At 38.4% G+C, this 13004-nt stretch overlaps 1 pseudogene; it reads right to left on the bottom strand.

The window, feature by feature from the left end:
* Positions 1 to 599: 599 nt before the first annotated feature.
* LOC138161099 (eukaryotic translation initiation factor 3 subunit F-like) lies at positions 600 to 11798 on the bottom strand (annotated as a pseudogene).
* Between the last annotated feature and the right edge of the window lie 1206 nt (positions 11799 to 13004).

The following is a 13004-nucleotide window of genomic DNA, read 5'->3' as shown; positions in this document are numbered from 1 at the left end:
CTCTGGGGAGAACACTGTCATGCTCTCCCTGAGAAATGGCATCTATTTGTTATTTTCTTCATTGGTCTCTGACACAGGAAGACTGCTACAGTGAATGCCTATATTTAAAAGCTATTGACAAAAAGCCCTATTAAAATTTTTTTTCAGTGCTGTGTTGCCACAAGGTTGATTTTTTTTTTCTTAACCCAATACCAGATTTCTTTCATGATTCTTCACAATATAGACTAAGTATTTTTTTTTTCAAAAATCAAATTTCAATTACATGAATCAAGTGTAGAACCAGAAATATTGCTTGGGTTCTCATTTTGCATAATAACAGTAGTGAATCTGAATCTATATTTATAGATGTATTTTGCAAATATAAGCAGAGCTCCTACTCATAAACAGCCATTTTCTTTTTTCCCTCCAGGGGGAAAGGGAATGCCTGTGGTTTACTTGGAATTATAAACAACTCATCTACAGAAACAGGCAACTTAAAGATGATGATTAAAGAAGAATCCACTTTTCTTCTGCTCTATCCTATATGCCTGTCTATGTGTTGAGGGAAGGAAGAAGCCATGGCAGGTGGAGTTGCTGGGTGTAGCTGTCATTGGGTTTCCTCACAGGTTCAAAAGTTTCTTGTTGAGAGCAATTTGTGACTGAGTTAGATTGGCAAGGTAAGTCACCATCAACTCGTCGTTGATGTTGCTGTTCAGCATGGTCTCAAAGACCTCAGGGGCAATCCTGGGAACTTGGTTAACCAGGCCCATTAGGAAGCTGACACCTTTCCAGACAGCACATCCTCAGCATGCTGCAACATTTGTTTAGAGCATCCTGCATCCAGGTTGATGCCCCACCAACTTGCTGAAGATCACTTGAAGGGCCAATCACAGGGTTAGGGCTGAAACATGTCTTCATGATTGGGTCAATTCCAATTGGCTCAGTATCATAGGCATTTTTCACTGTCAGTGAAATGAACATCACTCCCATCTTTTTCCAGGAACACCCACAGAAGCACTGACATAGGCTTTGATGCTCACTGGTCCATTCTGGAGGCTGGTGTCCACAGTGAAGTGAATGGGGCTATGGGCCTCCCAGACCAGTACTCATAAATCATAGCCTGTGGCATACCAGCCCAGAATAAGCTCACTTGAAGAGACTTTGTTGTTTAATTCATACATATTTTTAGCAAATTCCATGTCCATAGCAACCTCATCCTCAGACTCATTATGTGGCACTCAAAAGCAGTTGGTGACTTCTACTGAGTGGTTTTCCATTGTTCCCAACAGAGTGCGGATGACATGATCCGCGCTGTCATGACGACGCTCCTACCGGTAGCTGTCCACGATGGAGTCGAGGATGACCTGGTGCAGCTGGACCACGCGGCCACCGGGAAACGGCCCTGGGAGCCCAGGCCTGAGAGGGGGCTGGGGCCAGAGCCCGGGATGGGGCAGCCAGCAGAGACACCGACTCCGGCTCCTGACCCTAGGCTTGTGCCGGTGGCAGGGGCAGAAACACTGGGCGGAGCCAGGGGTGGGACCCGGTGTAGACTCCAGGGCCATAATCAAAGTTGGGGAGGAACCCCAGGCTGCCGTTGCAGCCCACATGTTGCCGAAGCACGAAAGAAACAGCTATTTTCAAGGGCTTATCAGATGGGAACCGAATAGAATGAGTTGTTTTACCAAAACCAAAGAGTGTTGGGAAGAAAAATTAATATATTGAGTGATGAAGTAAGGATACAAAAATATTCAAATAGGTGTGCTTAGTGATCTGAAGCTTAATTACATTTATGTTGAACAAATATAAATTATATTCATGTTCCCTACCCCCAAAAGTCTGCTACATGAGTATAAAATGTTGAGGAATGAACTAAGATTCAGTTCATTCAAAAAAAAAAAAAATAAGTGCTGCTAGTAAGTGACTTCAAGTTTGCCATTAGTCATCAGTGGGTTGTGGGTAGGAGAGGAGAAAAGGCAACTTGATTTTATGATGGATTGATTGACATAAATGTTCAGAAACAAAGAAATAAAGCTTCTGGCAAATGTTTTCCTAGGCATCTGGTGAACTGTGATGGAGTTGTAGATGTCGCATTTTATATGAAACATTTATAAACTATAACACATAAAGAGTTTTTAACAAATTCTGCAAATATATATCACAAGCCTAATATTTATAGAGAATTGGCTCAAGTTCTAGGTGAAGACCCAAAGTTTGATTAAGAAATCATACAACATTTGGGGGAAACAGAGACTGGGGAAGCCAAGAGTTTGAGGTGAGAAGGGAGACTATTCTTAGCATGAGTGATAGCCAATAGAGAGCTAGGAAATGGAATGTCCTATGTGAAGCACAAGGAAAAGGTCAAGTCATAGACCACAGAGTATGAGAGGAGATCAACGAATAAGAAGACTGGATAGGTTAAAATGAGAAAAGTTGTTAAGGGTTTTAAAAGGAAGAAGATTCATGTTTGATCTAGGACAAAAGGAACCACTAGAGGAGAAGTGAAATTTAGAAAACTAACTTTGCCATTAGAGTGGAGGATACCCTGCGGGAGGTGGGGACAGATTTGAGGCAGGAAGAACAACCAAAAGGCATGAGGTGATGAGAGCCTGCAGCAAGAGAAGTGAGCAGAGCACCATATGTGAAAATGACTATGAAGGCAGAAGCAAGACATGACAACAAATTAGATGATTAACCCTGTTTTGGCCATATTTAGTTTAAGATGCCTACTGGATATCCAACCCAAGATGTTCAAGAAGCAATTGATAATGCTGAAATCTCCTAGTCATGCTGTTTAACTCAGCCTCAAATTTATAACACCTTCCCAACTCCCTTAGCCTCCTCTACCCTCTGATCGCAGGGCTGGAGGGTGGGGCATTAAATTCCACTTAAAGCTTTCCCTGATAGAGGACAATATTTGATCTTTATATTTCCTTCCACTTTCCATCTGTAGTTCTGCTTGGTTTGAACTACATGCAAAAAGATGACTTCATCCTGGGCACCCACTGGGGTCCTTTTTTCCCACACCCTGCCTTCCAGCATCCTTTTGTGCATTGTCTTCCTCCATTAGATTGAAAACTCCCTGAGAGCAGATCTTTCTTATTCATATTAGTACCCCCAGCACTTAGTACAACGTCTGATAGTAGGCACTTAATAAATGTTTATTGAATTGAATCAATATAAATAATAGCTGAGGAGAATAGTTAGGGTTGGATAATTAGATCTGAGAAGCATCTGCATAGAGATGATTGAAAACTTGGGAGATGATGTAGTCACCAAGTCAGCTAGTATCAAATAAGAATAGAAAAGAGATGTCCAGTTCCAGATATACATCCACATCCCTGGATGGTACCCACACTTATTGGGAATTATCTGGAAGAAGATCCAGCATAATAAAAAGAGTAGGAACAGTTGAAGAGGAAAAGAACTGGGAGAAAACAGTGCCTCAAAATCTAGACAGGGAGGAGGGAATATCCAAGAGAAAAGAGTGTTTGATAGTGTCAAAGGCTGCAGAGAGGTTAAGATGAGAAAAGTGATCAAAATTATTAATTAAGAGAGCAATGATAAATTTGTTAAGAGCTATTTCAGTTAAATGAAGAGGTCATAAAGCATACTGTTGAAGACAAGAAATGGAGTCTAGAAATATAGATGACTTTCTTAAGAAGTTTAACCATGAGAAAAAAAAACAGATAGACTGGTAACTATCAAGGATAGTTGAATCAAGTGAGGGTTGTAGCTTTGGTTTCATTTGGTTTTGTTTTTTTTGTTTGTTTGTTTGGGGTTTTTTAGGATGAGAAATATATGAGCTATTTGTAGGCAGTAGGATAGCATTTGTAAATAGGAAGAGACTGAAGATTAGTGAGAGAAAAGGAATTATATAGGCAACAATCTGATGTAGATGTTATAGGATGGGATCAAATGTATATGCAGAGTGGTTTTACTTGGAAATTAAGAGTCTATTTATATGATACAGACAAAAGAGGAGATAATGGGTAAAAACATGAGTCATGCAAGATGAGAAGAAAAGAGAAGTCTCAGTGACTGACCTCAGCATTTCCATTCAAGTATAAGGCAAGGTTCTCATCTAAGAAGGTGTAGATGCATAATCCAATAGTCTTGAGGAGAGATGAAAAAATTTTGAAGTCGTGGTGAGTGGGGCAGCAAATTGATTATGAGATATAAATGGATTGCCTTACTACAGTTTGGGCCTGTTTGAAATTATGTAACATAAATTTATAGTGGAACCAGTCAGCAGGATTTTGTGATTTTCTCCAGCTACGTTCAGAATATATGAAGAGAAGTTAAGGTAGAAAATTATGATTAACAATAGGGCAAAAGGCTTTAGGGAACCAAGTTTAAAGGATAGTATAGAGTTAAAGCAATTCAACAAGGGATTGTGATAGTGAAGGGAGGAAAATATAACCAATGTAGAAGTGATCTCCTGCGAAAGAACTGAGGAATGGAATTTACACAGTATAAGGCAAAGAAAAAAATGGAATGATAAAAGATTATAAGATAAAGAAATTTGGGAGCTCATAAACATGGAAGTAGAATACTTGTAAGTGATGGCAAGATCCACAATATGACCATCTCTCTCTGAGATTCAGATGGATTGGAGGAATTGTGGTTTGCTGCTCCCTTTTTTCAGTCATACCTCACTCTTTGTGACCCAATTTGGGATTTTTCTTGGCAGAGATACTGGGTTAGTTTATCATTTTCTTCTCTAGCTCACCTTACAGATAAGGAAACTGAGGTAGATAGGATTAAATGACTTGCCCAGGGTCATACAGCTAGTAATTGTCTGGGGCCAGATTTAAACTCGGGATGAGTCTTCCTGACTCCCAAGATTAGCATTCTATCCATTGTGTCACTTAGCTGCCCCTAGGTGTCGGAGGAATATTGTTGGAGAGGACTGTGGAAGTGTTAAGTTTGGGACCAGTTTGATCCCAATTTCTGCAAATTATGAATCTCCTGAAGTAGTTGCATGCATTTTAATTCACACTATTCAAACTTATAATTGTGTAAAATATTATTATTGATTCCAATCCAATGGAAATATGCAATAAGAATTTTAATAACTTATCCATTTCAAAGGATTTGTTGTTAGCAGTAATTGGGATCTAGGTTGTTTGATATAATATCAATATGTATGTTGCAGAACAAGAGAAGGAGGGCCATAGCTGTGGGAAAGCTAGACTGTGAGTCAGGTGCTGAACTGAAGAAGGTGCTAGGAAGTGGTAGATTACAGCTATTACAATGTTGATTGGGTCAGAAATCTGAATTGAATGAACATCAAAGGATTTAAATGGAGGTAGTAGAGGAAAAGTCTAGATAAAGGGATGGGGAAATGAATCCTGATTCAGTCAAAGGGCCATCCTTGAGGACCTAGCAGGCCACATGTGAACCTGAGGCCACAGGTTCCCCACCCCTGGTAGAAGTTGCAATAGGAAGCAGGAATTATTCCAACTCCCCTACCACAACCATTTAATTGGGGAAAGGGTATTTAAGAGCAAAGGTGCAATCAGGACTAGAAAGGATGCTTAGGGAAGCAGTGTCATCAGCAGGGATATGTCTCAATGAGACCCAGAATGTAGAAGAAATGAGAAAGGAAAAACTTTAAGTTAAACCAAATCTATTCAGAAAAACGTCAGTGTGTATCACCAAAGTAATATTCACAGCACTGACAGTAACTATGAACATGCTAGTGTAATTCTGAATTACTAAATATTACAGACTCTCTATATAGAAGACAGAAGGAAAACATTTATTCAAACACTAGAAAACTGAATCCCTACACCAGAAAGCCAAATCCCAACACCAGAAAACCATTATAGCAACAAAGAAATTAATACATCTTATCATTGCAGGAAACAACATCATCCCAAAGCCTTCCCCCTGCTCCAGCTTTCCCACAAACACTCACAATCCTAGCTGTCTCCTTGCCTGCATCCTCGCTCTCCCTCCATACTAACTGCTCTCACTCATTTCCTGCTCCACTCCTTCCTGTTACACCTGTTCAGCAAACTCCTCCTGCCACAGGCTCCATGTGATTACATTCCATCCATTAAGGGGCAGGGAAGATCTTCAAATTCCCTTTACCATTATACAGTGTAGGTAAATGGGAATTCTATGAAATATCCTGATTATAAATTCCTCAAAGCACTGATCTTCTAGAGGCTTTCAAATTGAATTGAACTGTAATTATATGCTAGAAATGACTTCTTAATTAAGGTGCCACTGTATTTGATAGCTTTGCCTCAGTAATCTGGGTTTTTTGGGGGAACAAGGAAGAATAAGATAATAGATTTACAATTGAAATCACCCTTAGAAGTCAAGTTGAACATCCTCACTTTATAGAGAAAACTGAGGCACAGAAACATTACATGGTCAATATAATATAGTAATCTTGAGAGTAAGAGCACCTCCCAGACCACTGGTCCTGCTTCCAGCCCATCATCCAGGGAAATAACTCCTATGGAAAAAAGGGCGAGCCATTCCCATAAACAGCTAACCAGCTGACATTCACAGAGCAGAAAAGTCAGGCTATCTGAAGAAACAGACCCCCTAAGGATGCGATGGGAATCAGTATGTGCCAAGAAAATGAAGTCATTGCTCCTACCATCCTGACCACTACCTCCACTCTGACTCCTGTGGTGCCAGACCAGGATGTTAGGCCTAAGAACCATGTAAAAATCTTTTTTTTTCTTAGCAGGCATAGTTCAATTTATTTGTTTATACAAAAACATCTATGTGGTTACCACAGCAGCTGCCTGGGTCCTCTGGACAGACACTCGAGTGGGAGTCTTCACAAGATGGTCAGTGAATTCCTGATAAGGAGACTTAGTGAACACAGTCTCCTTCCACAGGTCTGGGGTTAGATAGCTGTATGTTTTGGAGATAGCATCAAAGATAGATTTAGCAAAGTTGCCCAGAGTGGCAGTACAGCCTCTTGCAGAAGTGTAGCAGTCATCAATTCCAGCCATCATCAGGAGCTTCTTAGGCACAGGAACTGAGATAATACCAGTACCTCTAGGGGCAGGGATCAGGCACACCAGAACCTTGCAGGGTACTGTGTGAGGCTTGCCAGTCTTGTTCCCCCAGTAGCCACATCTCACAGGAATGATGGGCAGCTTGGCCAGAATGATAGCACCACGAATAGCTGTGGCCACTTCTATGGAGCACTTGACACCCAGACCAACATGGCCATTGTAGTCACCAATGGCCACAAAAACCTTGAAGCTGGTAGATTGTCCATCTGTAGTTTGTTTCTGAACAGGTACAGCACTCAGAATATTATAACTTACCACAGAAAATCACAATATAGTATTCCCAAGAACTTATCATTAAAATGGACACATAGTTTTCACCAAAGTGGTCACAATATTTAGAACAAAGAACAATCATCTCAAAGTACAATAGTCAGAGTCTTCCACTCACGGGGCAAAGTCTTAAGTTAACTCAATCAGTATCACAATATAGTCTCAAAGTACAATAGTCAAATTCTTCCACTCATGGGGCAAATCTTCCACTCATAGAGCACTCAAGTTCACTCAATCAGTCACTTATTCAAAGTCTTAACGAAGAACAATCATCTCAAAGTACAATAGTCAAAGTCTTCCACTCATGGGACAACTTGATTAACTCAATCAGTCACTTATTCAGCAATCAATTCCTGTTATGTCAGCTACAGGAGACAGGAGTTCATACCTTCTGTTTCCCCAACAGAGGCTTCATCAGTTGCTAAGTGCTAAGTACCTGCCACCTTTGACAACACAAAGGGATCTTCAAATTCAAATTACATTACCATTACCCTCAAGAGAAACATAAAAAGGTAAACAGAAAAGAGAAATCATAAGGGACTTAATGAAGTTAAACAGTTTACATTCCTGATGGTAAGGTGATACTTGTAACTCCTAAGAACTTTAGTATTATTAAGGCAACTAGAAGGAGTCTACATAGACAAAGGGCATGAATGTGAGTCAATTATATTTGCATGATCTCAAAAAACAGAGCAAGTGTGACAAGAGGGGTGCCTTGGGAGAAAGGGGGAAGGGAGAAGAAGAATGGGGAAATTTTCTTACATAAAAGAGGCGTTCAAAAAAGAGCTTTACAGTAAGAGGAAAATGAGGGAATAGTGTGCAATCCTTAACATTATTCTTATCAGAAGTGGTTCAAAGAAGATAGAATATTATGGATACATATAAACGAACACATACATGTACATACAGACATATATAGTCATATGGAAATAAAAATCTATCTTACCCAACAGTGAAGTAGGAAAAGAGGATAAAAGAAGGGGGATAATAAAAGTGAGGACTGACCAAGAGAGGCAGTTGTCCAAAGCAAAACAGACTTTTAAGGAAAAACAGTGTAAAAAGAGAGAAAGAAGGATAAACTGGAGAAAATAGAATTGAGGGAAATACACAGTAATCACAACTATGAATTTGAGTCGGATGAACTCATGCATAAAATGCAAGAAAATAGAAGAATGGATTAGAAACAAGAATCCAACAATATGTTGTTTACAAGAAACACACTTGAAGCAGAAAAACATGTCTAAAATAAAGTGTTGGAGTAGAATATATTATGCACCAGCAGAAGTAAAAAAAAAAAAGGAGAGATAGAAATCAGTTAAGTGGCTCAGAGGATGGAGTGCTAGACCTAAAGATAATGACAACAATGACAACACATACCAAAAATTTCTGGGATGTAATATTTAGGGAAAAGTTTATATATCTAAATGCCTAAATTAATAACAAAACAGAAGGAGCATATTAATGAATTGCACATTCAATTTTAAAAGTTAGAAAAAATAAAAATCCTTATTAAAGTCCAAAATAAAAATCCTAAAGATCAAAGGAGAAATTAATAAAGTTGAAATTATAAGAGACCACTGAATGAATAAAGAAACTTAGGAGTTGGTTTATGGGAGGAAAGCAATAAAATGGATAAACAATTAGTTAATTTGATTAGAAAAAAAAAGAAGAAAACAAGACATTACTGCCATCAAAAATGTAAAAGGTGAATGCACCACCAAAGAAGATAAAATTAAAGCAATTACTAGGACCTATTTTGCCCAACTATATGTAAAAAAAGCTGTTGTTGATAATCTTAAGTGAAATGGATAATGATTTGTATAAATATAAAATTACCCTATTTTAAAAAATGAACAAGTCATAAGTGAGTTCCCTAAGAAGAAAAATGTTCAAGACTTGGTGGATTTAAAAGTGGGTTCTACCAAACATTTAAAAAATAATTAATTTCAATAGTATATAAACTTTTGGGGGTAAAAGAGGTAAAGAATGAGTTTCACCATATTTCTCCTATGAAAGAAATGTTATTTTGTTTCTCAAACCAGAGAAATAAAAAAAATATAAAAACCATTTTTCCTAATGAATATTGATGCAAAAATTTAAAACGTTAGCAAAAACATTATAGTAATACGTCACAAAAATCATACACTTTGGCCAGATTGGATTTTTTTATCAGGAGAAAAGGTTTGTTTAATATTGGGAAAAGTAATCATATTTGATTATATCTATAACCAAAAAAAAACAATAAAAATCATATCATTATCTCAATAGACACAGAAAAAGATTTTGACAGAATATAAAATGCATTCCTACTTAAAAAGGATAGAAAGCATATGAATAAGTGCATCACTTCTTAAAATGATAAATACTAATCTATCTCTTATGGTGTTCTATTCTTCACTTTGATCCTGTCCCTTTTCAAAAAGTGGGTGCTTCCAACTTCCCTCTCCCTGCCCCCAGCCTGCCCTCCCTTCCATCATCCCCCCCTCTCATCCCCTTCCTCACCTAATCTCCTGCAGGGAGAGATGCCCTATTTAGAGTGCATGTCATTCCCTCCCTAAGCCAAATTCATTGAGAATAAGGTTGACTCATTCCCTTTTGCCTTCCTGTTCTTCCCCTCCATTGTGACAGTTTTCCCTTGCCTCTTCTATATGAGATAGTTTACTCCATTCTGTCTCTCCCCATCTCCTCTCATTATATTCCTCTCACCTCTTAATTTCACCTTTTAAGTATCATCCCTTCCTATTAAACTGGTCCTGTGCCCTCTGTCTATGTATACTTGTACACATATATACACATAAATACATATGTATTCATATGCCCATATACCCTCCTACATAGACATAGACATATATATATATATATATATATGTATTCGCTTCAACAATTCTCATACTGAGAAAAGTTTCATCAGTTACAATTATCATTTTTTCCATGTAGGAATGTAAACAGTCCAACTTTGAGAAGTTCCTTATGATTTCATTTCTCTGTTTACTTTCTCGTGCTTCTCTTGCTTCTTGTATCTGAATGTCAAATTTTCTATTCAACTCTGTTTTTTTTTTTAATCAAGAATATTTGAAAGTCCTCTTCCATTGAATGACCCTATTTTCCCCTGAAACATGATACTCAGTTTTGCTGGGTAGCTGATTCTTGGTTTTAATCCCAGCTCCTTTGACCTCCAGAATATCATATTCCACCCCTTTGATCCGTCAGTGTAGAAGCTGCCAGATCCTGTGTTATCCTGATTGTGTTTCCACTGTATTCAAATTGTTTCTTCCTTGTGGCTTGTAATGTTTTCGCCTTGATCTGGGAACTCTGGAACCTGGCTGTAATATTCCTAGGAGTTTTTGGGGTGATCTTTTTTCAGGAGGTGATTGGTGGATTCTTTCAACCTCTACTTTGCCCTCTGGTTCTAAAACATCAGGGCAGTTTTCCTTGAGAATTTCTTGAAGGATGATTTCTAGGTTCTTTTTTTTATTATGGTTTTCAGGTAGTCCAACAATTTTTAAATGATCTCTCCTGGATCTATTTTCCAGGTCAGTGGTTTTTCCAATGAGATATTTCACATTGCCTTCTATTTTTTTCATTTGTTTGGATCTGTTTAATAGTATTTTGATTTGTCATAAGTCACTAGCTTCCATTTGCTCCAATCTAATTCTGAAGGAATGATTCTCTTCAGTGAGCTTTTGAGATTCTTTTTCCATCTGGTAAATTTAGCTTTTTAAGGCATTCTTCTCCTCATTGGCTTTTTGAGCCTCTTTTGTCATTTGAATTAGTCTATTTTTTAAGGTGTAATTTACTTCATTCAGGTTGTTGAACCTCATTTCATAATTTTCTTCCATCCTTCTCATTTCTCTTCCCAATTTTTCCTCCACTTCTCTTATTTGGTTTTCAAAATCCTTCTTAAACTCCTTTATGGCCTGTAAGCAGTTTATTCTTTTGTTGGAAGCCTTTGGTGCAGGAGTTTTGACTTCACTGTCTTCCTCCTGTTCCATGCTTTGATCCTTTTTGTCCCCAAAATAGGAGTGTAAAGTCAGATTGCTCTGCTTGCTTTGCTTCCTTTGCTTGAATCCAGAGTCAGACTGCTGTGCTTGCCTTGCTTCTCTTCTTTCCTCATGTTGCCACTCAATCACTTGACATTTGAGCTTTTTGCTCCAGGAGAACTCTTCTACAAGAAGGGGGAGCTTTGTCACAATTGCTGTGGTTTTCTCAGCTGCTGGAGCTATTAGTTGGCTTCCTGCTCTGAAGCCTCCCCGGAACCTCCACCCTAGACCACAATCCAGATCCAAGAAAGTTAAAGCAAGATTGTTACCCCTCAGATTGGATGCTTGGTCTCCCTAAAATCTGCAGACCAGGAGCTCTGAGGTAGCCACCTGGCAGCAGCTGCAGTCCCGCAGTGCTTCAGCCTCTTCTCTTTCCAGGAGGTAAAGGCCAGACCGCACTCCTGCATTCCCAGTTCACAAAGTTCGGACTGCACTGACCTCTTACTTTGTTCTTAGCATCCATGGGTTGATAATTCTGAAAACTGCCGCAGCTGCTGGTGATCTGAAGTTCCTCCAGCCAGGGGCTGGTTGTGGCCACCTTGAGACTGAAACCTCAGGCTTGCACAGGGCTAGGCTTGGCTCCTAACAAGCTGCTCTGGCAGCTTCCTGCCAACCTGCCAGGCTGTCTTTAGTTGAAGGTTAGCTTCTCTGTGTCATTTTGTGGGTTCTGTAGCTCCAAAGTTTGTTCAGAGTCACCTTTCACATGAATTGGAGGAGATGGAAACTGGAGCCTTGCAGAAGTCCAGGTTCTACTTCACCGTCTTGACAGTTTTCAAAAGAAGAAATCAAAGCTTTTTATTCTTACATGAAAAATATACTATAAATCATTGTTGATTAGAGAAATTCAAATTAAAACCATTAGATACAATTTATACCTAACAGGTTGACTAACAAAACAAAGGAAAATTTCAAAATGGAAAAAAAAATTAGATACTAATGCACTGTTAGTGGAGTTGTAAAATGGTCCAATATTCTGGAGAACAATTTAGAACTATGCCAAAGAGATATAAAACTGAGCATACCCTTTGACCCAGAGCAATACCACTACTAGGTTTGTGTCCCAAAAAAAATTTAAAAAATGGACCCATTTGAACAAAAATATTTAGAGTAGCTCTTTTTCTGTTGGCAAATACTTGGAAATTGAGGTGATGTCCATCAATTGTGGAATGGATGAACAATATGTGGTATGTGGTTGTTATGGAATATTATTGTGCCATAAAAAGAAATAGTGAAGGAGGATGGTTTCAGAAAAAAAAAACCTGGAAAGACTTAAATGAACTGATTCAAAATGAAGTGAGTAGAACCAGGTAAAATTTTCACAAAAATTGTAGCAATTTTATAAAGATGATCACCTGTGAAAGACTTAACTACTCTGATAAATACAATAATCTAAGACAATTCTGAAGGACTCATGATTAAAAATGTTCTACCACCTCCAGAGAGAGAATTGATGAACTCTGAGTACAAGAAGAAATATAATTTTCTTTTTCTTTGTTTTTCATGCTTTTTTGCAACATGGGTAATATGGAAATATATTAATATCATATTGTTTGTGGGCAGAGGGACTAAAATGAGGGAGAGATGTGACTTGGAGTGTGTGAAGAACAGTAAGTGGATCATTGTCACTAGACCAAAAAGTGAAAGGAAAGAAATGATATTTAAGAAGTCT

Source organism: Petaurus breviceps, unplaced genomic scaffold, assembly GCF_028583685.1.
Source record: "Petaurus breviceps papuanus isolate PSGF00001 unplaced genomic scaffold, PetGlider_PUasm1.0 118, whole genome shotgun sequence".
NCBI classification, from domain to species: Eukaryota; Metazoa; Chordata; class Mammalia; order Diprotodontia; family Petauridae; genus Petaurus; species Petaurus breviceps.
Note: the sequence above shows the minus strand (reverse complement) of the source record. Positions and strands in the feature narration are given on the sequence as shown.